Source organism: Phyllobates terribilis, unplaced genomic scaffold (assembly GCF_046119375.1).
Source record: "Phyllobates terribilis strain yellow unplaced genomic scaffold, ASM4611937v1 Scaffold_4__5_contigs__length_816908805, whole genome shotgun sequence".
Classification (NCBI taxonomy): domain Eukaryota; kingdom Metazoa; phylum Chordata; class Amphibia; order Anura; family Dendrobatidae; genus Phyllobates; species Phyllobates terribilis.
The window spans coordinates 304071853-304096954 of record NW_027362764.1 but is presented as its reverse complement, the minus strand read 5'-3'; the positions used below and the strand labels follow the sequence as shown (position 1 = coordinate 304096954).

The 25102-nt window shown below is 43.5% G+C and overlaps 1 protein-coding gene across 2 annotated transcripts in view; it reads left to right on the top strand.

Annotated features, from left to right (window-relative positions):
- The window catches only part of ADCY1 (adenylate cyclase 1), a 743884-nt gene that overhangs the window by 547123 nt on the left and 171659 nt on the right, over window positions 1-25102 (top strand). The window lies entirely within an intron of this gene.

The following is a 25102-nucleotide window of genomic DNA, read 5'->3' as shown; positions in this document are numbered from 1 at the left end:
CATTCATTAGATGCACCAATTCTGGGGCTTAGCCTTTGCTGTTCCCGATTGCCCTGGTGCGGTGGCAATCGTGGTATTGGGATTGTGGGGTTGATGTCAGCTGTGTAATATCAAGCCCACGGGTTAGTAATGGAGAGGCATCTATCAGACACCCCCATTACTAACCGAGTAAGAAGAAAGAGAAAAAAACACACAGAAAAAAATCTTTATTTGAAAAAAACACACAGAAACAAAATCTTTTTTTTTGAAGAAAAGCTCCTCAACAATTTCCCTCTTTCACTCATTTCTTGAAAAAAATAACTTACCACAGTCCGACGTAGTCCAAATGGAGGTCCCACACCGGTCCGCCGTTGTCCACATGGAGGTCCTGCGGCGATCCCCATCTCTGTCTTCTAGTGTATGGAACCCTGTTCAGAGAGCAGCAGCCACTGATGGGTCTCACACAGCATGAGAGCTGGAAAGATGAGCGGTGACAGTACCGCAAGTGAGCTATGGAGCCTCGAGAGAGAGGATCCCTAGGTGACTCCCGGTCATGTCTCACAGGCAATGACGTTACTGACATCATCGCCCTTGAGAAATGATAGCGAGTGACCTATGCAGCCTGTATTGATTTTACACTGTCCTTAACTCGAACAGCATCTCCACCCGTGGTCCAGCAGTTATACAGGCCAGAATCACTTGTGGCGCCGGCCAATCACAGTCATGCTAATTCTTGTCATGGCTGTGATGTCTCCGGATGTGCCAACAGTTTAAAATATTTTTGATTGTCTGCGCTGCAGACTTTCAACAAGCTTTATTAAGCATCTGAACAGTAACATGGATGTCCGGGAGGAGTCCGTGTTCACAGTTCAGCCCCGAACACTAGGTGTCCGGTACAAACCCCGAACTATACAGTTCGGGTTTTCTCATCCCTATTTAGACTTTTTCCTGTACCACTACTTGAACTGTCTTATAAAAACTGGCAGTGGCTTTGAGAGTTGATTTTGATTCCATTTTCAACCCACAAAGGTCCAACTAGCTCATGTTTAATAATACCAGCACATAGCAGAACCCCACCTTTACCTTGCTGGAGTCTGAGTTGAACTGAAGGTCTGTGCCCATTGCTGATCCAGGCACGGATCCATACATCTGGTCCATCAAAAGTCTCTCTCATCTCATAAATCCAAAAATCTGTCTTCAAATATTTCTTGGCCCAGTTTTGTCAATTCAACTACTGTGTTTTATTTAATGGTGGATGGATTTCAGCCCTCCTTATCTTGGCCATGTCTCTGAGCACTGAACACCTTGTACTTCTGGGCACTCTGGGGAGGTTGCAGTTCTGGAATATGTCAGCACTGGAGGATAATGGGCTCCTGGTCACTTCACGTTTCATTCTTTTCAAATCTATGGCAGTTAAAATGCGTCTTATTTTCTCAACACATTTTTTGTGACTCTGTTGACTATTTGAAACAGACCTTTTGATAGTTCTGTTATCATGCCCCAATATCTTAGCTCTTTCAAGAGTGCTGTATACCTCTGTAAGACTTTTAATAATTTTTGACTTTTCAGAGTCAGTTAAATCTCCTTTTTGGCCCATTTTGCCTGAGGAAAAAAGCTGCGTATTAATTCTGCACACCTTAATAAAGGGTGTTGCTATTATTAGGCCACACTGTCTCTCATTACACAAATGCACATCACCTGATCGGCTTAATCTAATACGAATTCAAGTTTATACATCTTGGAGTAGCAAAAATATTCACTTGCCTAATTATTCTGCACACAGTGTATAATACATGAGTTTCTTGGTCAGAAAGGAGGGAAACCTCCAAATGTTGGCAGAGCCTAAGGGGTGGGTATCAACTAAAGTGACTGATATTAGGGTATGGTAAGATATTACTAAATGGTGAATATCCGAATCCAAGATTTTCTGAAGTAAATAATCTTACTTTAACCTCTTAAACGATCCTAGACTAGGATTGGTGTACATAGGAAAAATAGGAGCATTCCCTACTTTCTTGTTGTGTCCCTCTTCAGCCATCTCTCAAACCTCTTGTTTCTGCACAGGCAGAAATGTCCCTTGCTAGGTATTCCTTGGGTCCCAGAGTGCATCGTACAGCTCCTATCTTTCAGAGACAAGAAGAATGTGTTTAATTCTCTCATAAGACCTTTATGTTGATATTGTCACTCTGGAGCTGGGTTCTCAGGATTTGGAAAAAGGCGCTGTACTCTTCATTTGGGCCATAAATGGTATAAACACTCTACTCCTCCCCAGTATGAGTAACTAACATCACATGTCTGTCAATAACTAAAGTATATGATCATTTGCTTTCAGTATCCCATATGACAACCTTATGCAGCAATAACATTTCCAGTAATTGTTGATTAGTCCTGCACATTGGTTTGAAGGAATTTTAGCCGATTTCTCCGCACAAAAAACCTTCAACTCTGTTATGTTGGTGGGTTTCCGCCCATGAACTGCTCATTTCAGGTCCTTCTTCAATATTTTTATAGGATTAAGGCTAGGCTTTTGACTTGGCCATTCTAAAGCCTTAACTTTAGTCTTCCTCATTACCTTGCTGCAGATCCACGTTTTCTTGAGATTCAGCTTATGAACACACGCCCTGACATTTTCCTTTAGAATTTGCTGGTATAATTCAGAATTCAATGTTCTATCACTGATGGCAAACTGCCCTAGCACAGATGCTGCAAAATGGGCCTAAATCATAATAATATCATCACTGTGTTTCGCAGATAGCATGAGGTTTTTATGCTGTAATGCAGTGTTTTTCTTTAAACATAACCCTTTTCATTTAAACTGAAAAGTTATATGTTGGTCTCATCCATCCACAAAAATTGTCCTAGTAGCATTCAGCTTGTCCTGGTGATATTTAGCAAACTGCAGACTGGTATCCATGTTCTTTTAGGAAATCAAAAATCCTTACAATCTTTCTATGTACACAATTGTTATTCAGTGTCCTCATGATGGTGGATTTAGGAAGAATAACATTAGCTACTGTGAGAGAGGCCTTTAGTTGCTCCGAGGTTCCGTTGTGACCTTGGTGTCTACTGTATTAGACACCTGGCTCTTGGAATAATCTTTGTTAATCGAGCACTCATTGGGAGGGTAGTAATGGTCCTGACAGCCAAGTCCCCACTTGAGGAAAGAAGGCAACGGGTTGTATAACACAATAGTAGCTGCAATTGTTATGTATGTTATGTCATCTACATCACCCACTGAGCTCATGGATGTTAATGTAATACCTAAAAAGAAATGATTCCTTAGTCCTTACACACACCTTGCCATACATGTTCATTGAGATGTGCAGTAATTTTGCGCACCTCACTTACATACATGGTGCTCCTTTACCCCCTTTAGACTCTTACTGACATCTGCCGTACATGCACAAATCAGTAGTGGTTCTTTGGAGCGGGTTCACATGGTGACCATGGATACCTGGTAGATAATGGCTGTGTGTTACACCCAGGACCTGGTTCTAACAGTCATCCAAAATAGTTTTTTTTGGAAGTGTGACGGAAGATGAAGGGAATGCTTCCTCAACTGATGTCTACAGAATTGTGCCAGGACAGTACTTTCCAACTGCCAGCTACAAAGAAATAAACACCGTCCCCAGAAAAGGTGTTGTGTCTGTTCCAAAAATGGTATTAGGAAAGAGAATATATCAGTGTGACACCTGCTCATCCAAACCTGGATTCAGCATCAGGGAGTGCTTTCCCTGGTACCACACTTCACTGGAATATTAAAAATTCATCTGCTATTCAAATTTTCATTCACTACCCTAAATGTGTCATTGTCTTTTTTCGATTTAACTTAGATTCTGAAAAAAAAAAAACATTCTTTTACTCCTTAATAAATGCAGTAGATTTATTAAACGGTGCAGTTTTTCCATACTTTTTAGGCCTATGCAAACAGGAGGTAGTGCCCAAAATTCATTCAAGTAAAGATAAGGCCTCAAAATCCCAATGGTTCTGTTTCATTTCGAGGCCCTGCCATGTGTCCAAGCAGGAGATTATGGCCACTCTGGGTGAATATCTTAGCACTGGAGATATAGACAATAAAGCCTGAGGTGCTTTTCTCCACTTTCATTCTTTGTGTCTATAAAATATTTCCCAAGAAGACTTCTGAGGGGAAAAATTACATTTTAATACTTCACATGTGCATTAATCCCTTAAAAATGACAGACCAATGCCATTATCATACTTGTTAAACTCTAGAAAAAAAATCTTAAAGGGTGTAGTTCTCAAAATGGAGTCATTGTTACGGTTGTTTTATTGTTATGGAAAAAAATAAAAATAAAGATAAGGTCTCAAAATCCCAGTGTTGCTCCTTCACTTTGCATGCCTTTTCATGTGCTTAGGTAGCGGATTTGGGATACTTTGGGGGTACTTATAAACTCAAGTAAATTGCACAATAAATATAGAAATGCTATTCTTCAACTGCATGCTCTGTGTCTGAAAAATATGTCACCTAACGGACACATTTGTCAAAAAATTGAAAATCAATTTTTCACTCTAGATTTCGACTAAATCCTTCATAAAACATTGGGGATTAAAAAACTGATTATACATCTAGATAAATTCTCTGAGGGGGTCTAGTTTTCAAAATTGGGTCATTTCTGAGGGTTTTCTGTTGTTCTGACAATTCTGAGGCTCTTCTAACACTAACACTAATACATTTGGGTCCTGAAAGCCTCAGAGAAAAAATACTGACCGAATACTGACCAAATACTGATGGTGGGGCTGTGACCTTAGACACTGCCTTGCATCCCAGCAGCAAATTTCATCAACTTTGATGGTATTTTTGAACTCAGGAGTAATACACCAATAACTGTTGAGATTCTGTTCTCCATTTTTAGACTCCATGTCTGAAAAGACACATTTGTGAAAAAAATATTATTTTCTTTCGCTCCAGACTTCCACTACATCCTGCATAATAACTATGGAGATGAAAAACAAACTGACCATGTCCCTACTTAAATTCTTTGATGATCTAGTTTTCAAATTTGGGTCATTTCTGGGGGGTGTGGTAGGTCAACTCGCTTTGCTGCTTCCGGAAGTAGAATCAGGAATCAGGTTTTCTCTGCAGGCTTTATTATATGGCATAAAGCCTTGCAACTCCAGCAACAATAAACACGGCCTTACTGGCAAAACAAGAAAACAAAAGATAAACGATAGCACAGTCCATATGTGTGTTTGCTTTTTGCTCACACAGGTTATGTCCAGCCTTCAGTTCTTCTCTGAGCTATGGCTGTCCAGTCTGGAGACTTTGCCTCTCCAAACACAACACACAGAAAACAAAAACAGGATTGAACATTTAAACGTTGATCAGCCACACCCTGGGGTGGAGGTATGGGGAATGACGTCCCTCTCATCTTTATGTCATTCCCATAAAACCACACCCTTTAAGTGAGTTAACCCACCAGCATGTAACATGCTGGCAGAAAGTTTATTGGTTCTAGTTCACACAGGCTAGCAACTTGCGTGACACATACCTCCCCTTATATACCATACCAGTGACTCTGTCACAGGGGTTTCTGTTGTTTTCACAGCTCTGAGACTCTTCAAACATCAAGGGGCTGCTGAACCAGGCATACAAAATTTGGCATCTGAAACCTTGGTACCTCTTCACTTCCAGATCCTGCCATGCATCCACGCAGCAAACTTGGGCAATTTTATTGGTATTTCTGAATTCAAGAGAAATAGCATAATAAATGTTGATATGTTTTTCTCCATTTTAATGCTCTGAAAGATATGTCCTCTAAAAGACATTGTAAGGCAGCGGATTTCACGTGAATGCGGTATTGAGGCAGTGACCCAAGAGAGTGGCCCCAGAGCTGTGCTGAGCTCAGGAGCGGTGTCCTGTCAGTCACAGAGCTCAGCGCTGGTCAGGGCCCTGCTCACTGGAATGGCCCATTCTCCCTGGCTCCTTGGCATCAGCGGCACATGGATTACATCTCCGGACAGGTGAGCATAAGGATTTTATTATTTTAGTCTTATTTTTACAGTTGAACACTGCGGGATCAGACTACTACTCCCAAAATTGTCCCTTGCTTGTGCTGATCACAGCGCGAGCAAGGGACAATGATGAGGGCAGTGTTCAGCACCCGGCACTTGGGAACAGCGCTAACTGTACCACTGATTCTCAGGCGCCGGTACGTTTCACACTGATGACACACGAATGTCATCCGTGTGTTCAGCGTGAAGCATTTTGTGGACGGCGCAGCGTGTAAAAAATGGACATGTCTACGTGTGGAACACACAGTCCATGGAAACATACTGACATGTGCGCAGACCCATAGCTTTGAATGGGTCTTTGTGTGTCAGTGTCTCCAGTACATGTGGAAACTGTCACCACACGTACCGGACACACTGGCGTGTGAAAGAGCCCTTACTTGCAGGAGTAAATAGGTATCATGGCCATGGGCCACTTGCAAGACCCGGAGTGGAGGGAGCGATCCACCCCACTACCTTTCAACAAATCTCTCTCTCTAAAAGCCCATGTCTGGTTTTCTTAAATCTGACTTAGTCAAATAGCTTGACTAAGTCCATACTCGCTTTTATTTTGCATTGTAACCAGAGCTGTGGGTGTAATTACAACATGCTCCAGCGGGTTCAGTACGTTTCTATGCACATCCTGGGGGACACGTAACAACCCTCATATATGGTTCCCCTCACTGCCTCTCAACATATTGGGAAAGAATTAATTCCGCTAAATTCTGCTTAAAAACTATGGGGTTTAAAAACTGAGCATACCCCTGAATAAATTCTTTGAGAGATCTGGGTTTCAAAATTGCGTCACCTTTGCGGGTGTTCTACCATTCTGACAGCTCTGAGCCTTTTCAAACATGAACTGGGGTTGCTGAACCAGTTATACAAAATATGTCTCTTAGGGTGCTACTTCACTTCCAGGCAGCAGATTTCGGCCACTTTGGGGGCGTTTCTGAATTCAAGACAACTAGCCCAGTAAATATAGAAGTGTTATTTTAAGGGTTTGCTCACATATGCATATAAAAGCAGCGAGTGCAATGTGAGAAAAAATCGCATTGCACTCGCCACAATGTTATTCAATTAGGCAGTGTTCATCAGCAAGTTTTTCCTCATCTGGAATTGGGGTGAGGGAAGAATCGCAGCACGCTGCCGCAGCCACGTAAAGTGGCCGAGACTCACCAATGCATGTCAATGGGTGCGAGAAAAATATTGCACGGCACACGGAGCATGCGTATGCCATGCGGTTTTTACACACCCATCTCATAAAAAACTCGACATTTCATCAGCCAAGTACAGTAAGTTCATAGTGTGAACCGTCAGAATAAAATAGAATAGATAGATGTCGTTGAGCTATATAATTAGTGCAGTGCATGTGTCGCTTACTGTACGTCTACAGTGGCGTGAAAAAGTGTTTGCCCCGTTCCTGATTTTTTTTATTCTTTTCATGTTTGTCACACTTGATCACAAAACAAATTTAAATATTAGACAAAGATAACACAAGTAATGCTGCAAAATGCAGTTTTTAAATCAAGGTCTTTATTAAGGGAAAAAGAAATCCAAGTCTACAGGGCCCTGTGTGAAAAAGTGATTGCCCCCTAAACTCAATAACTGGTTGGGCCACCCTTAGCATCAACAACTGCAAAATAAGGGGGACCTCATGTCATTTTTTTCTTTTATTTGTTAGCTAAATACAAGTACAGAAAAAGCAATGATTATATATCTCACTGACATATTTCAATCTATCTCTATCTATTTATCTAGCAATCATCTATCTTTATCTCTATATAAGACTGTTTTATTAGTTAGAAAACTAGCTTGAAATCACATATAGAATTACTGTATGTAAAAGCTGATGTTAAAAATGCATGTCATAGGGATGCTAGATGAGGAATAAAATGCACACTCCCATAGAACTCGCATGGCATAAGGATACTAGATGAGAAAAAAAATGCACTCAACCTGACACTCTCCAACTTTTCTGGCTTAGAATCTCAGCTACTTTATATTCAGATGTGAGCGTACCGTTACTTCAGACTCTGCGTCTGAAAAATATGTCCACTGGTTTTTTTTCACTACAGATTTTTACTAAATCTTGCCTAAAACTATAGTATTAAAAACTGCTCACATCCATAAATAAATTTCTTGAGAGGTGTACTTTTCAAAATTAGAGTATTTTTCATTCTGGCTCTTTCAATGTGACTAGGTGCATAAACATTCTTGCAAAATATTTTCAGAATTGCATTATTTTCTTCAAACTATTGCAAAAAAAGTGAAAGAAATGTCTAAAAAATGCTGTAAAAATGAAGTAGTAAAATTCAAAAACATTTAATAACTTGTACAAAACAATAGACTGTGTATATTTATTTTCTTATATTTGACTATATGATTTTTACCCAAGTCTTGAGATTTTACTGCTTGGATTGATAAGAGTTAAAAAGCCTAAACGGTCCCCATACACTTGAAGATGTCTGAACCAGTGATTTCAGAAGGATTGGCCTACTAACTAATGCATCCGATAGAGAAGTATCTGGCCATTTGAATTCAAATGCCCTATCCTTTTGTTTCCATAGGAGATATGCCGTGGTGGTACGTGTCTGTCAGCTGTTGCTTTCTGTCTTGTCACGATTGAAAACTACACTCATGACAAGCCAAGGGCTCACGTGTTTTGGAGAGTCAAGAGAGGAGTCTGTCAGCCAAACTAACATTTGGCCAACAGCTAAGCTGTATGGGCACCTTAAAACAGATATTTACAAATTGGAATTAATGGCAGGATAAGCCCAAAGTTGAAGAAGCATAGTTAGCTGAAGAGGCAAAAAAAGGATTTTGTGATTTGTTAAGAGATGTCATGCAATTTCTACTGCTTCAAAAGGCAAGTCTGGCTCTCATTGTAGTCTATGGGTTTCCACATCTTCAATCTGTAGTCCTTCATCTTTGTATTATGCTTCCTGATCTTCAGATGGAGAAATAATCAGATACATTGTAGATAATTGCTCTGCTTTTCTCTCTAAACTGCTATCTATTGGCATCAGATAGTTTCCCAGCATCCCGCTGCCAGTGCATGTCATGTCCACTTTTCAACAAAGGGGTATTTATACACATGTAGAAAATGTATGATATTGTGGCAGCCATGGGCCTTTTAACCTACTGTAAAAAATAAATGTAACTATGATGCAAATGTCCTAAACATTATTGCACTCTGACAGCAACATATAAGCAGCATTGCTGAGCTGCTATATACCCCGATGGCTGCCATCTTGGTTCCCTTGTGAAGCCCAGCTTGTGGCTGTGCTTTATATGAGTATGTCTATCTCTCTATATAACACAGCAGCAACAAAGGTTTTTTTTTCCAAAACAGCTCACCACTTGGTATACAGTACAGTCCAAAAGTTTGGATACACCTTCTCATTTAAAGATTTTTCTGTATTTTCATGACTTTGAAAATTGTACATTCACACTGAAGGCATCAAAACTGTGAATTAACACATGTGGAATTATATACTTAACAAAAAAGTGTGAAGCAACTGAAAATATGTCTTATATTCTAGGTTCTTCAAAGTAGCCACCTTTTGCTTTGATGACTTCTTTGATGACTGCTTTGCATTCTCTTGATGAGCTTCAAGAGGTAGTCACCGGAAATGGTCTTCCAACAATCTTGAAGGAGTTCCCAGAGATGCTTAGCACTTGTTGGCCCTTTTGCCATCACTCTGCGCTCCAACTCACCCCAAACCATCTTGATTGGGTTCAGGTCTGGTGACTGTGGAGGCCAGGTCATCTGGCGTAGCACCCCATCACTCTCCTTCTTGGTCAAATAGTCCTTACACAGCCTGGAGGTGTGTTTGGGGTCATTGTCCTGTTGAAAAATAAATGATGGTCCAACTAAACGCAAACCGTATGGAATAGCATGCCGCTGCAAGATGCTGTGGTAACCATGCTGGTTCAGTATGCCCTCAATTTTGAATAAATCCCCAACAGTGTCACCAGCAAAGCACACCCACACTATCACACCTCCTCCTCCATGCTTCACGGAGGGAACCAGGCATGTAGAGTCCATCCGTTCACCTTTTCTGCGTCACACAAAGACACGGTGGTTGGAACCAAAGATCTCAAATTTGGACTCATCAGACCAAAGCACAGATTTCCACTGGTCTAATGTCCATTCCTTGTATTCTTCAGCCCAAACAAGTCTCTTCTGCTTGTTGCCTGTCCTTAGCAGTGGTTTCCTAGCAGCTATTTTACCATGAAGGCCTGCTGCACAAAGTCTCCTCTTAACAGTTGTTGTAGAGATGTGTCTGCTGCTAGAACTCTGTGTGGCATTGACCTGGTCTCTAATCTGAGCTGCTGTTAACTTGTGATTTCTGAGGCTGGTGACTCGGATAAACTTATCCTCAGAAGCAGAGGTGACTCTTGGTCTTCCTTTCCTGGGGCGGTCCTCATGTGAGCCAGTTTCTTTGTAGCGCTTGATGGTTTTGCAACTGCACTTGGGGACACTTTCAAAGTTTGCCCAATTTTTCGGACTGACTGACCTTCATTTCTTAAAGTAATGAAGGCCACTCGTTTTTTTTTCCTTATTTGCTTTTTTCTTGCCATAATACAAATTCTAACAGTCTATTCAGTAGGACTATCAGCTGTGTATCCACCTGACTTCTGCACAACTCAACTGATGGTCCCAACCCCATTTATAAGGCAAGAAATCCCACTTATTAAACCTGACAGGGCACACCTGTGAAGTGAAAACCATTTCCGGTGACTACCTCTTGAAGCTCATCAACAGAATGCCAAGAGTGTGCAAAGCAGTCATCAAAGCAAAAGGTGGCTACTTTGAAGAACCTAGAATATAAGACATATTTTCAGTTGTTTCACACTTTTTTGTTAAGTATATAATTCCACATGTGTTAATTCATAGTTTTGATGCCTTCAGTGTGAATGTATAATTTCCATAGTCATGAAAATACAGAAAAATCTTTAAATGAGAAGGTGTGTCCAACTTTTGGTCTGTACTGTAGATAATATGAAGCAGATAAAGTAGTGAAAGAGGTTAAAACATAACCTTTATTAAATACGTAGGTAAAAAAGATATATGACGTCCCTAGGACCTAAAAACAATTCATGCCTGCCAATGATAGTGGCACAAAGCTACCTATCATAAATATGTACTTTTTATAGACAGGAGTATATAAGGCCTGAACAACAAATGTACCCCACCTGTATACTTAACAAGTCAATGGCCAGCAAAATAAGCTACCATTCTTAGATATCCTTATCCAGAAGGGGACTGATGGACTGATAGGAACGAAAACATTTAGGAAAACAACTTCCTCTAATTCCCTCCTCAGGTGGGACAGTAACCACCCAGTGCCCCTGAAAACGGGAATTCCAAAGGGACAGTTTATGAGAATTCGGAGAAATTGTTCGGATGATGCCACTTTTAAAGAACAGGCCGATGACCTTTGTCGGCGGTTCTATGAGAGGGGATACACCAAGAGGGTGGTAACTGAGGCATATGGGGAGACTTTGGCAAGGGACCACACTTCTCTGTTGTATCCCCCCCTAAATCAATTGAGGATGATAACACATGCAGGCTTATCACTACATTTTCGAACAGGGCACACACTGTCCGCAGGATATTGAAAAAACATTGGCCAATCCTCCAGATGGATGAGGACGTAGGTACACTGGTTAGTTCAGGACCCCTGGTAACGTACAGAAGGGGAAGATCCCTGAGGGACAGGTTGGTACATAGCCACTACACGGGTTATCAAGGAGGCAATTGGATTCAAAACACCATCAAGGGGAGCTTCAGATGTAGTGGATGCATAGCATGCAAAGTCATGTTGCAAAGGAAGGAATTTACGAGCAATGTCACCGGTGAGACCTATGTCATAAAACATTTCATAAACTGTAGGTCCAAGGGGATAGTGTATAAGGCCACGTGTGTGTGCGGACTGGAATATGTAGGGAAAACAAAGAGAGAACTAAGGTGGAGAGTGGGTGAACATCAGCGAAATATTGCCCTGAAAGGGACACCCCCTTAGCTAGGCATGTTAATAATGCACATGCAGGTTGTGTGGATGTGTTACGGTTCCTGGAAATTGACAAGATAATTGCCCCACCGAGGAAGGGGGGGTTGGGATTAATTGATTCTCCAGAGGGAGACCAAGTGGATCTACAAGCTACAAACAATGGCTCCACATGGTCTGAATGAGCAATTATCCTTCAGCTCTTTTCGTTAATTGTAGGGTGTAATAGGGATAGGAGTGTAGGGAGAGCCGCCATGGAGTGGGGGCGCCAATTGCGCAGGTGTTTTAGGGTGCCAACCTCCACTGACAGGTAGGGATAATTTTGCTAGTATCTTACTAGGGAATGCTAGTCTCTCTCTCCTTCCTTTAGATGTGGTCCCTGCCCTTGCCTCCCCTGCCTTGGTTTTCCGTCCCTTTGTGCTTTCTTTTGGACATGGTGTGTGCTCATGATTTACATTGTCTCTTGACTGCTGACTTGTTTTGTCTTGTGAGGACTTTCAGCCATTGCCCCCCTTGGGGACTGGGTAGCGCTGTATATATTGTGCTGCATATGGTATGTAATGGGAGTTGTTTCCTGGATTGGCAGTTTAGCAAGGAAACAACCCCTGACTGGAGTGAGGATGGGCACCGCAGGTTGAGTGTGCCGGGTTCCCACCCCTTCCATCATGTGAGCAGTACTTTTCCCACACGATGTGGCCACTCCTCCATGCATCATCTGGGTTGCGCGCGCCTGTGGACGAGCACACCGGATGTAGCGCTTGCGTGTCACGGCCGGCACTTGCATTCCACATACCGGATGTGATGTAGCCAGAACCGGAAGTGACGCGCCCGCGAGACCAGGGAGCACGGTCAGATATAAAAATGATGACAGGATCACCTGTAAAGTGTGACGCCTGTGATAGGCTTGGCAACAGACACCCCTTTCTCCCCTGATGAGTGACTGAGGTGCTGAAACCCATTGGGAGTGGTGTATTAGATGTGGATGGCGGTCGTAGAGGTATCGATGTCCCACTCTAGTGAGCTGTCCTGCTAATGAAGCGTGAACCGACAACGGGCATGGTGAGGCTGTTCCAATATTGTATTAAGTTTGAACCCTCACACAAAATCACTGGTTGTCAGAGATGTTGCACGCTTAATGGGATATGGTATTTGACAGCTCTATTATTTTGCTGGCCATTGTCTTGTTAAGTATACAGGTGGGGTACATTTGTTGTTCAGGCCTTATATACTCCTAAACTAATTCTCATTCCCCATCACAGTAAATCAAATACCGGAGGATTCAATAATTAATTTACATTTTTAATTTTATTAATTGCAAAAATTTTTATTCAACAAACAGACAGCCCATATAAAATATGCCCCTAAAAAGACCCATTTTAAAAATTTGAGGCAGTGCGGTCCATGGTATAATCTAATAACAAACATTTATAATCGAGGACATGATCTAGATTAAGAGTACCAGATCTATAGATATACAGGGAATCCAGCAATAACATGTATATTTAGTTATTTATATTTTTAAGTCATATACATCATTGATAACAGTCTCGACCATCAAGAGATTTAACAGCCAGTTTCTAAATTGATGGTAGCAATATAACATACATATTAATCACATTCAAACATAATATTAAATTAGTTAGTTATATGGTATAGTATGATCCGAAAGGTGGAGTATACTACATTAATATCATAGATCACTGTATACATACAAGTACATATCAATATTATACAGACCATGTGCCATTGCTATTAGACCCGCACTGCCTCGTACCCCAACGCGCGTTTCGCGTTCTGCTTCGTCGGGGGGTATATATACTCCTGTCTATAACAAGTACATATTTATGATAGGTAGCTTTGTGCCACTATCATTGTCAGGCATGAATTGTTTTTAGGTCCTAGGGACATCATATATCTTTTTTATTAAAGGTTATGTTTTAACCTCTTTCACTACTTTATCTGCTTCATACTATCTCTCTATATACAGCAATACCAGTATTTTGCAGTCTAGAGAGTGAGCAATCAAACAATCACAGATTTTAAGAGAACCTGTCAAGCAGTCTGGACTGCATCATATAGGTAAAGTGACGTTGAACAGAGTGATATACAGTTGAAGCTAGAAGTTTACATACACTATATGAAAAGACACATATGCATGTTTTTCTCCATATCTGACATGAAATCAGAATAAACCTTTCAGTCAATTAGGATTACCATAATTTTTAATATTTGCCAAATGCCAGAATAATGAGAGAGAGAGAATGTTTTAAGGCATTTTTATTACTTACTGCAAAGTCAAAAGTTTACATACTGTACATTTCATTAGTATTTGGTATCATTGCCCTTAAACTGAATGACTTGGGTCAAACGTTTGGGATATCCTTCCACAAGCTTCTCACACTAGTTGGTCAGAATTTGGGCCCATTCCTCCTGACAAAACTGGTGTAACTGATACAGGTTTATAGGTCACCTTGCTCTCACCTACCTTTTCAGCTTTGCACCATAAATTTTCAATAGGATTGAGATCAGGGCTTTGTGATGGGCACTCCAAAACATTGACTATGTTATCCTTAAGCCATTTTGTTACAATTTTGGCATTATGCTTCGGGTCATTATCCATTTGGAAGACCAATTTCCGCCCAAGCTTTAACTTCCTGGCTGATGTCTTGATATGTTGCTTCAGTATTGCCACATAATATTCTTTTCTTATGATGCCATCTATTTTGTGAAGTACACCAGTCCCTCTCCTGGAGCAAAACAACCCCACAACATGATGCTGCCACCCACGTGTTTCACAGTTGGGATGGTGTTCTTAGGCTTCCAGGCTTCTCCCTTTTTCCTCCAAATAAAACGATGGTCATTATGCCCAAAAATTTCAATTTTATTTTCATCAGACCACAGGACGTGTCTCCAAAAATTAAAGTCTTTGTTCCTGTGTGTATTTGCAAACATGAATCTGTCTTTTTTCTTTTTCTTTTGGAGTAATGGCTTCTTCCTGGCAGAGTGGCCTTTCAGCCCATGTTGATACAGTACTCGTTTCACTGTGGATATTGACACAATCTTACCAGCTTCCGCCATCATCTTCACAAGGTCTTTTGCTTTTGTCCTTGGGTTGATATGCACATGTCGGACCAAAGCACGTTCATCTTTGGGACACAGAACCCGTCTCCTTCATGAGCGGTATGATGGCTGGACATTCCCATCTTGTTTGTACTTGCGTATAATTGTTTGTACAGATGAACGAGGCACCTTCAGGTATCTTGATATTGTACCCAAGGATAAGCCAGACTTTTGCAAGTCCACAATTCTCTTCCTGATATCTTGGATGATTTCTTTAGACTTTCCCAAGATGCTTCACAAAGAAGCGGTGTGTTTCAGGTGTGCATTAAAATACATCCACAGGTGTGTCTCTAATTGACTTAGATGTTGCCAAAAAAACTATCAGAAGCTTCCAAACACATGACATCATCATATAGGCAGTCCAGAATTGTTTAAAGGCATAGTAATCTTAGTGTATGTAAACTTTTGACTTTGCAGTAAGTAATAAAAATGCCTTAAAACATTCTCTCTCTCTCATTATTCTGGCATTTGGCAAAGATTAAAAATTATGGTAATCCTAATTGACCTAAAATGGGAAAGGTTTATTCTGATTTCTTGTCGGATATTGAGAAAACATGTATATGTGTCTTTTTATATAGTGTATGTAAACTTCTGGTTTCAACTGTATGTAGGTTTGGTGGAAAAGATTGAGCATAACTTGCATTTTATTCTTTGGAATTCCTGTTTTTTCTACTCATATGAGTCCAGTTTGCGGTGCTACTCAGTGAATAACAGCTATCTCTGCATGCATAGTCACAGATGCTGCACCTCCCTAAAGAGAATGCAATAAAAAACTATATTGTATGTGCTCCAGTATGGTATCAATAAAAGCCTCATATTGTCGCGCAATAAAACAGGCTGTCATACTGCTGCATGTACAGAAAAATAAAAAATTTAATTTACTCCGAAAATGGCAGCACAAGTTTGACATTTTTTTTCACAAATTTCCAATCTTTTTTAATAACTAGAATAACAAAAATCAAAACTATGCAAGAGTGATAATGACTGTACTGACCTGAAAAATCATGTTGCCGCACAATGAACACTGTAAAAAGGCTATTTTGATGCAAAAATAAGAAGTTATGTTTCTTGGAAAATGGAGAAAAAATGGAGAAATAAGAAAGAAATCTTAAAAACGCAAATTGTCCACAGTGAGAAGGGTTATTGTTATCCCAAGTCAGTTTTAGTAGGTTTCTCTTGATTCACTCATTCAAACAGAAAAATAGAGATAATGCATGGTCTGACATAAAAGTTAGGACACCCCTTTCTAATTAGTGTGTTCTGTATGTTATAATTCAATACTTGAAGGGGAAATATTAAAAGGGAACCTGTCTCCTCCAAAAACACTATTTACCGGCATATATAGTGGTAATCTGCAAGTAAAGACTAATTAAGTCATGTCTGATAGACTTACTTGAACAGTAGTGTTGAGCCACCCCCGTAGTGTTCGAGTTCGGTTCGGTTCGTCGAACACCCGTGTGTTCGCCGAACTGTTCGTCGAACTGTTCGTCGAACACCTTCGAACACCGTTAAAACCAATGGCAGGCAAACAAAAACACATAGAAACACATAGAAAACACCTTCAAAGGTGTCCAAAAGCTGACAAACTGCTCAGAAGACACAACTAACACATGGAAAAGTGACAAGTACATATAGTCATGAGAAAAGAAAAGAGGTGGAGGAGTAAAAGGAGGGGGAGACACAGATATAGGCATGTCATGCCCTTCTAAAATCCAAAAAGTGAGAAGCCGACACGTTCAGTCCGCTCCTGCCCGTGCCACCTCCGTGTCGCCGGGTTTGTGCCAGAGCCGCGGTGAACCCTGACGGCCAGCCCCCCTCTCCCAATACTGGTGCCTGTCCGCTGGTGGGTCGAGCGAGCCCCCCTGTGGTGGAGGCAGCTCTAAGCTTTTTAATTTAAATTGTCTCTCTAATTTGAATGAATACACTTTAAATCCATTTACAAGGATCTATTGGAGGGCAAGTCTCATGCCAGCAGCCGCGTAATTCCAGCTCCAGTAGCGTCCACTAAAGCTGCTGCAGTTAAAAAGCTTTTATAAGGATCGAGCTCGGCTGCCTTGGGGTGCCTCCTGATGCTCTTCACTGAGTATCCCGTGGTCCCGAAGCATTTCCTTTGAAAAAATTAAGTGTCCAAACTACAGGTGGTGTAGCTTGCTTAACAGCCAGGATAATCCGCTGACTAGCAGACACTGCTACTAGGCACAAAGTATTTCCTGGGCTAGATGCAGTTAAAAATTTGTAATTAGATACTCTCGTTGGATGCTGAGAAAGCATTCCATAGAGTCTCCTGGCACGCCATATATGATTCTCTTAAGAAGCTTGGGGTAGGGGTCTAGGGGACCCTTTTATAGCCAAAATCACGGCCCTGTATCGCAATACGTCACCTAGGCTGAAGATAAATGGAACTGTAGCACCCTGAGGGCTCGGTTGCTACAGAGGTATTGCACCTCACCCAGAGGTCTGATATCTCACTCTCAGGTAAGGATGGAGTGTGGATCAGGACCCGACACCTGCATGCATTACACCACATTGCCGTGGGGCAGGGCGACCAATATGCCCCTGAGATGGGCACGACAGTCCCTGTCCCTGGCTGGAGTGGGGGGAGGGAACACTGAGGAAGGGGAACCCTGTAGTGCAGGAGCAGGGAGGAAGCAGTTCCTGGGTGCATTGAGAAGGGAGTATAAAAGGTGGGCACCATCTTAGTTCAGTGCAGAGAAGTCTGAGCAGAAGTGGCAGGGAGCAGGGGCTCTGCATGAGCTCTGCTCCGGAGGCGGGCCTAGTAACAGAGGCCCAGGCCTGGAAGAGGTAGAAGGAAGGAAGAGGAGCGGAGAAGGCTCCAGGAACGAGGAACGAAGGGATCCCAGGGGTGCGGACGGGCGAGTCGCCACCGCACGCCCGAATCCACCTGCATGGAGGGGTCAGGCCAAAGGGGGAGACCGGTCCCCGAAACTAGTGGAGGCAGGAAACGACCCTCAGCTAGAAACCGGAGGCTGTGACATTTTATGTGGCGCAGCCCCTCGCTACACCCGCTAGGAGGGCAGCACATAGGGTCAGGGAAACTGGCGCCAAGTTTACCAAGAGGAGGACCGAGGCAGCCGGACAGAAGGGTTGGTAAGAAAGGCCAGACAAAGGACACACAAAGGGGGTCCTGTGAAGCGCTCCAAAGTTATCTGGGAGTTGTCTGAGCCCCTCACCTGGTGAGCACAGTACGACGTGGGCAGCCGTTACCTGCAGACGTGGTCTGGATAATAAGAACTGTGAGTAAAGGCCCTGGACTGCATCACTGACTCCGTGTCGTTACTGCTGCTGCCCTGCACCATCACCCCCATCCCCTGCATACACTGCCCTGAGGCTATACTCCTCCCGTGGGGAGTTATGCTACGCTCTGCTGCACCCACAACACCAGCCTCAGCGGTCTGCCCTGCAGCGGCGGTTCACTCTGACCGCAATCCACGGGTGGCGTAGTCGGACATTTAAACATCAAAACCACATAAATAGTTCCGCCACTGGTTTGACCACCCTGAGCCACGGAACCGGGTCGCCGCCACGAAGACTACAACCACCAGCATCCACCAAAAAGGGTCCGGCTCCGGGTGTCCCAAGGCCCAGGGGGTGCATCAGAACATTTTCATCACCTTTCACAATCACCAATGGGACAAGGCAGGGATGTCCTCTGTCCCCTCTCTTATACATCCTAGTGACGGAGCACCTGCTCTCATCAATTCGCCATAACCCCAATATTAGGTGGATTGAGGTGGGAGGCACCGAGTACAAGTGCTCTCTATTTGCTGATGATGTCCTAGTATATATCACTCAATCACATATATCCATCCATGCTGTTATGGCTGAAATAGATCACTTTGTTACATGGTCAAATTTTAAAATCAATGCAGCGAAGTCTGAGGCCCTCGATGTCTCCCTCCCCAAATCCATATAGGATTCCATCCAGTCCAACTTTCCCTTTGCCTGGCCCTCACAGGGTATCAAATACTTAGGAATTCCTATTCATAGAGACCTCTCCCATCTATGTTATCTTAATTTTGGGCCCTTTATTGAACAACTCCATACAGACCACGGTTGGCAAGTTAGAACTGTAAGATTCACTACGTGAACCACTGGTGTTTTGTGGAAAAGCACATGTACACTGTGTTCCAAATTATTATGCAAAAAGTGTTTAGGAGTGATAAGGGAAGAATTTGTTTGTTTGTCAGTTAAACTCATTGATGGTGATGTGTGTCAGGGCTCTTTATATCACTGTAAGCAATTGCAGACACCTGTGCTAATTAGTTTGGCAGGTGTGTCCAATGAAAGGCAAGACTACTTAAGAAGGCTGTCTCACATTATTAAGCAGCCTACATTTTCTGCCAAAATGGGAAAGAAAAAGGATGTGTCGGCTGCTGAGAAGCAACAAATTGTGGAGTGTTTAGGTCAAGGCATGACTACAATCAACATCGTGCGATGATCAGGATGAAGTGTCTTGGCAATCAAGAAGTATGTAGCTCATTCACAGTACACACGTGTGCGTGCTGATAAGGGCAAATTGAGTACTCTTTCCTACAGGCAATTACGTCAGGTTAAAAGAGCAGCGGCAAAAAAGCCTTGTCATAGCAGCAGACAAGTTTTTGAAGCTGCTGGTGCCTCCAACGTCCCCCGAACAACAAGATGCAGGGTCCTTCAGAGGTTTGCAGCTGTGCATACGCCACCCTGTCGACCTCCTCTATCCACTTCACACAAGCAGAAACGGCTCCAGTGGGCCAAACATTACATGAAGACTGATTTCAAAACTGTTTTGTTCACGGATGAGTGCCGTGCAGCGCTCGATGGTCCAGATGGATGGAGTGGAGGATGGCTGGTTGATGGACACCCCACGCAAACACGGCTACAGCGCCAACAAGGAGGAGGTGGAGTAATGTTTTGCGCTGGAATCATGGGGGGAGAGATTGTCAGCCCCTTTAGGATCCCTGAAGGCGCTAAAGATGAACTCCATAATGTATGTGGATTTTCTCAAACAGCACTTCCTGCCATGGTTCAAGAAGAAGAACCGTGTATTTCACAGCAAGATCATTTTTTTGCATGATAATGCACCATCTCATGCTGCACATAAAACATCTGCATCTCTGGCTGATATGGGCATAAAAGGGGACAACTTATGGTGTTACCCCCATGCTCCCCTGACCTCTACCCCATTCAGAACCTCTGGAGCATCATCAAAAGGAGTGTCTATGATGGCGGGAGGCAGTTCACATCTAAGCAACAGCTCTGGGAGGGTATTCTGTCCTCATGCAAAACAATTGAAGCAGAAACCATCCAAAACCTGACAAATTCAATGGACGAGAGAGTTCAGAAGCTCCTTTCGAACAAGGGGTCCTATGTGAAAATGTAACATCACCTAGAATAAAGTTTTGAGTTGAAAACTGTTTGATTTCAGTTTCTAATAACCTGCTTATGCTTATAATTTCAAAAATGACCATTTTTTTGGTCTTTATTAAAATGAAAAGGTTGATCGAAAAGTTTGGGGGATCTAAGAGTGTGGCAACCCAGTAGTCATGATTACTTCGAATTCTGACAATATGAGGGTCATGTTGCAGGTAGTGCACCAAGAAGTCACTTATGTGTCTTGCGCATCTCGGAGCCCCAAAATTATTTTCCGGGCTAGATGCAGCTAAAAATTATTATTAATTTTAAATCTGGTGGAGCTTAGTATAGATGGGCTAATAGGATCAGTGCTGCACACTGCTACAAAGCCCAAATTATTTTCCAGTCAAGATACAGATAAACATGATTAGTAATTTGAAAGCTTAAAACGGTTGGTAGGGTGATTTTAACCAATCATCAAGCTTTTACTCTCGTCAGGATGACACAGGGGTAGAAAAGTCGTTTCGGATCCATGATTTGTTCATCTTTATGAACGTGAGTCTGTCTACATTATCAGTGGAGAGCCGCGTGCGCTTATCTGTCAGCACACCACCAGCAGCGCTGAACACACGTTCAGACAGAACGCTGGCTGCGGGGCATGACAAGATCTCCAAGGCGTAAGTGGCTAGCTCCGGCCATTTATCCAGATTGGAAGCCCAAAAAGAGCAAGGGTCCAGTGACACAGTCATGGTTTCAATGTTTACTTGGAGATACTCCTGTACCATCGTCTCTAGGCGTTGACTATGTGTCAGACTTCTTGTCTCCTGTGGCCTTGCAAAGGATGGGCTAAAAAAGTGGTGAAATGATTCCGCAAAATTGATGTTACCAGCAGATACTGTGGTTCTGTTACGGTTTGAGTGCTGAACACTTGACGGTCCCACGGTTGGCAAGTTGGAACTGTGAGATTCACTACGTGCACCACTGGTGTTTTGTGGAAAAGCACATGTAAGATTCTGCAACAGTCTCTGCTGATACTTCTGCATGCGTGCATCCCTTTCTATGGCAGGAATAATTTCTGCAAATTTACTTTTGTACCGGGGATCTAACAGTGTGGCAACCCAGTAGTCAGGATTATTTCTAATTCTCACAATTCGAGGGTCATGTTGCAGGTAGTGCAGCAAGAAGGCACTCATGTGTGTTGCGCATTCAGGATCACCAAGTCCCTGTTGTGTTGGTGGCGAGGTAACAATCATGCTTCCTTCCTCTGTCCTCTCCCCCCAACCTCGCACAACAGAAAGGTGATCAAGGTCTCCCTCATCTGATGAGTCTTCCATCAGTTCGTCCTCCACTTCTTCCTGGGCTCCTGCACCTTCCTCACTAGTTTGGCTGCTACCATGCGCCCTGGTAAAACCATCTCCCTCATCCTCACATGCCTGCCGCCTTGGTGCTGCCGACCGTCTGGACCTTGCAGATGTTAGCCCTTCCGCATACAACTCCTCCTCCTCTACTTCCTCCACCTCCTCTTGTGCCACCACCTGACTCCGAATTCTGTTTAACATGTGCTCCAGCATGTAAATCACCGGAATAGTCATGCTGATAATGGCATCGTCAGCACTAAACATCTTCATCGCCATTTCAAAACTGTGCAGAAGGGTGCATAGGTCCCTGATCTGAGACCACTCCTCCAGCGTGATTTGCCCCACCTCCGGATCTCGTTGGCCCTGGCTATACGTTAGAACGTATTGCACCAGGGCTTGTCGGTGCTGCCACAGTCGCTGCAACATGTGCAGAGTTGAATTCCACCGGGTAGGCACATCGCATTTTAGCCGGTGAAGTGGCAGGCCCAACGACTTCTGTAGAGATGTAAGTCGCTGAGCTGCGGGATGCGAACGGCGGAAGTGAGCACACAGCGACCGTGCCCTCTGCAGAAGGCCATCTAGTCTGGGATAGTGGGCTAAAAATTGCTGGACAACCAGGTTCAACACGTGAGCCATACAAGGCACGTGTGTGACATTGCCCCGGCGAAGGGCCGCACCCAGGTTTGCAGCATTGTCGCACACGGCCTTCCCTTTCAGGTCCAGTGGAGACAACCATTCATGAAATTGGTTCTCCAGAGCTGACCACAACTCCTCAGCTGTGTGACTCACATTTCCCAGACATTTCAAAGTAAAAACCGCCTGATGACGTTGAGCCCTACTGCCAGCATAGTAAGGAGGTGTGCAGGATCCCTTCTGCGCAGTTAGAAAGCTTGTGGCATGACCAGACAGGCTTTGGGTGCAGGTGGAAGACCGAGAGGAGGTTGAGGAGGCAGAAGCAGTGGAGGAACTTTGACATAAAGAGGATTGACGCACAACTCGTGGTGACGGCAAGATTTGGACAGCAGCCCCTTGTCCTGCTGTCACCATAGTTACCCAGTGCCCAGTCAGCGACATGTAACGCCCCTGTCCATGCCTACTCGTCCAAGTGTCTGTGGTGAAATGCACCCTGTCACACACAGAGTTTCTCAAAGAAGCGGTGATGTTGTGTGCGACATGCTGGTGGAGCGCAGGCACACCTTTCTTTGAGAAGTAGTGCCGACTGGGCATCTGGTACTGGGGCACTGCGACGAACATAAGGTCTCGAAAATCCTCTGTGTCCACCAGGCGGAAAGGCAGCATTTCTGTAGCCAAGAGCTTGCAGATGGTGAAATTCAACCTCTTAGCTTTCTCATGGCTAGGAGGAAATGGTCTTTTACTTGTCCACATCTGAGGGACCGAGGGCTGGCTATTGTGCATAGACGGGGTTGATAAGGGTGTCCCCGGCAAACTGCCGGTCTGTGAGGAAGATGCAGGCGGACATGTTAGGTTGCCTTGATCCAAAGGTGGTGCTATCGATGTCGGAGAGCGCTCAACACCAGCTGGTGTTACCACCTCCAAAGAAAATGATGACCTGCCAATCACGCTGGCTGTTGCGGGTAAAGAGGTGGCAGGTCTGCGCCCCAAAACAGGTGTGACTGCTGTCCCCCCATTCACAGAGGATGAAGAGGCCGCGGATGCACAAGATATGGCAGACGGTGGTTGGCCCGGCCGGCTAGGCCGCATTGTAGCACACTGAGCTTCCCACTGCAACTTATGCTTCATGTCCATGTGCCGGTTCATGCATGAAGTACTCAAACTATGTATTTTTTGGCCTCTACTTAGCTTTTGCTGACAAATGTTACAGATAAAATGAGTTGGGTCATCTTTATCGATCTGAAAAAATGCCCAGGCTATGCAAGGCTTAGCACCCATGCGACCTGAAGAGCCACCACGACTTGTGGTGAGAGGCAGAGTTGTGTTTGAGGATGCAGTTGTTGACGTGCTTCCAGTACTACGTCTCTGTCCAGGAAGGCGCAACCTGACCTCGTCGTCACTAGCATCTTCCTCCACCTCCTCTGCTGACCTCATCTCTTGGCTGACTGTGGGTTGACAGTAAGTGGTATCTCCAACCTCATCATCATCACCCTGTGCGTTATCACACCCGTCGTCCTCAGAGCCAACCTCCCCTGACAAAAAACTAAAGTTGTCGCTCCAATCAGGTATTTGAGTCTCATCATCGTCTTCCTCATTGTCTCCACCAACAGGAGTTACAGTTTGGGAATGAGGGTCTACATTATGGTCAGAACCTTCTGCGTCTGGTCCTGGATCCGATTCATAAAGATTCTGGGCATCAGTGCAGATCATTTCCTCGTCTGGATTCACAGAAGCGCTGGAGTCGACCTCTGATTCCCAGGCTATAGTATGAGTAAACAGCTCTGCAGACTCAACCATCTGTTCTACATCATACTCAGATGGGCAGCTGGAGATTTGGGAGCTGTGAGGAAGCAAGTGCGATTGGGGTGACACCTTTGAGGACTGGAGTATTTGTGATGTTGAAGTTGATGTGGAGGAGAGCCCACTTAAAGGAGCACTTGATATCCGTTGAAGCACCTGGTGTTTTTGTGCCTCATCTGGAATTTGTAGCGATTGGCGTGGCCGTAAGAAAGAGATCTTATCACATTGTCCGCTAAAAGAAGTAGACATTTTAGTTTGGCTGGAAGATGGTCTTTCTTCTGCAGATGTTACTGTTGCTTTAACACCTACCCCACGGACACAACCTTTTTTCCCCTTCCCAACACGCCTATTCCCCTTTCCACCAGCAGCAGGCCTTTTTCCACTCATTTTGGTGGTTAACTAATTCACAACTCTGGAGTTGTTTGAACAAAAAAACAATGGATGGGAACCGAGTAGAGCTGAGTGGCCAAATTGTGGTATTAGGCCAAAACTATTGGCTGGGTTAGATGCAGAAAAAAATTATATTTAATTTGCAACCTGATGGAGGTCAGTATAGATGGACTAATAGAGAAAGTCCCACACACAGCTAGAAGCCCAAATATTTTTTCAGAGGTAGATGCAGAAAAAAAATATATTCAGTTTGCAACCTGATGGAGGTCAGTATAGATGGACTAATAGAGAAAGTCCCACACACTGCTAGAAGGCCAAATATTTTTTCAGAGCTAGATGGAGACAAAAAATTATTTTCAGTTTGCAACCTGATGGAGGTCAGTATAGATGGACTAATAGAACAAGTCCCACACACAGCTAGAAGCCCAAATATTTTTTCAGAGGTAG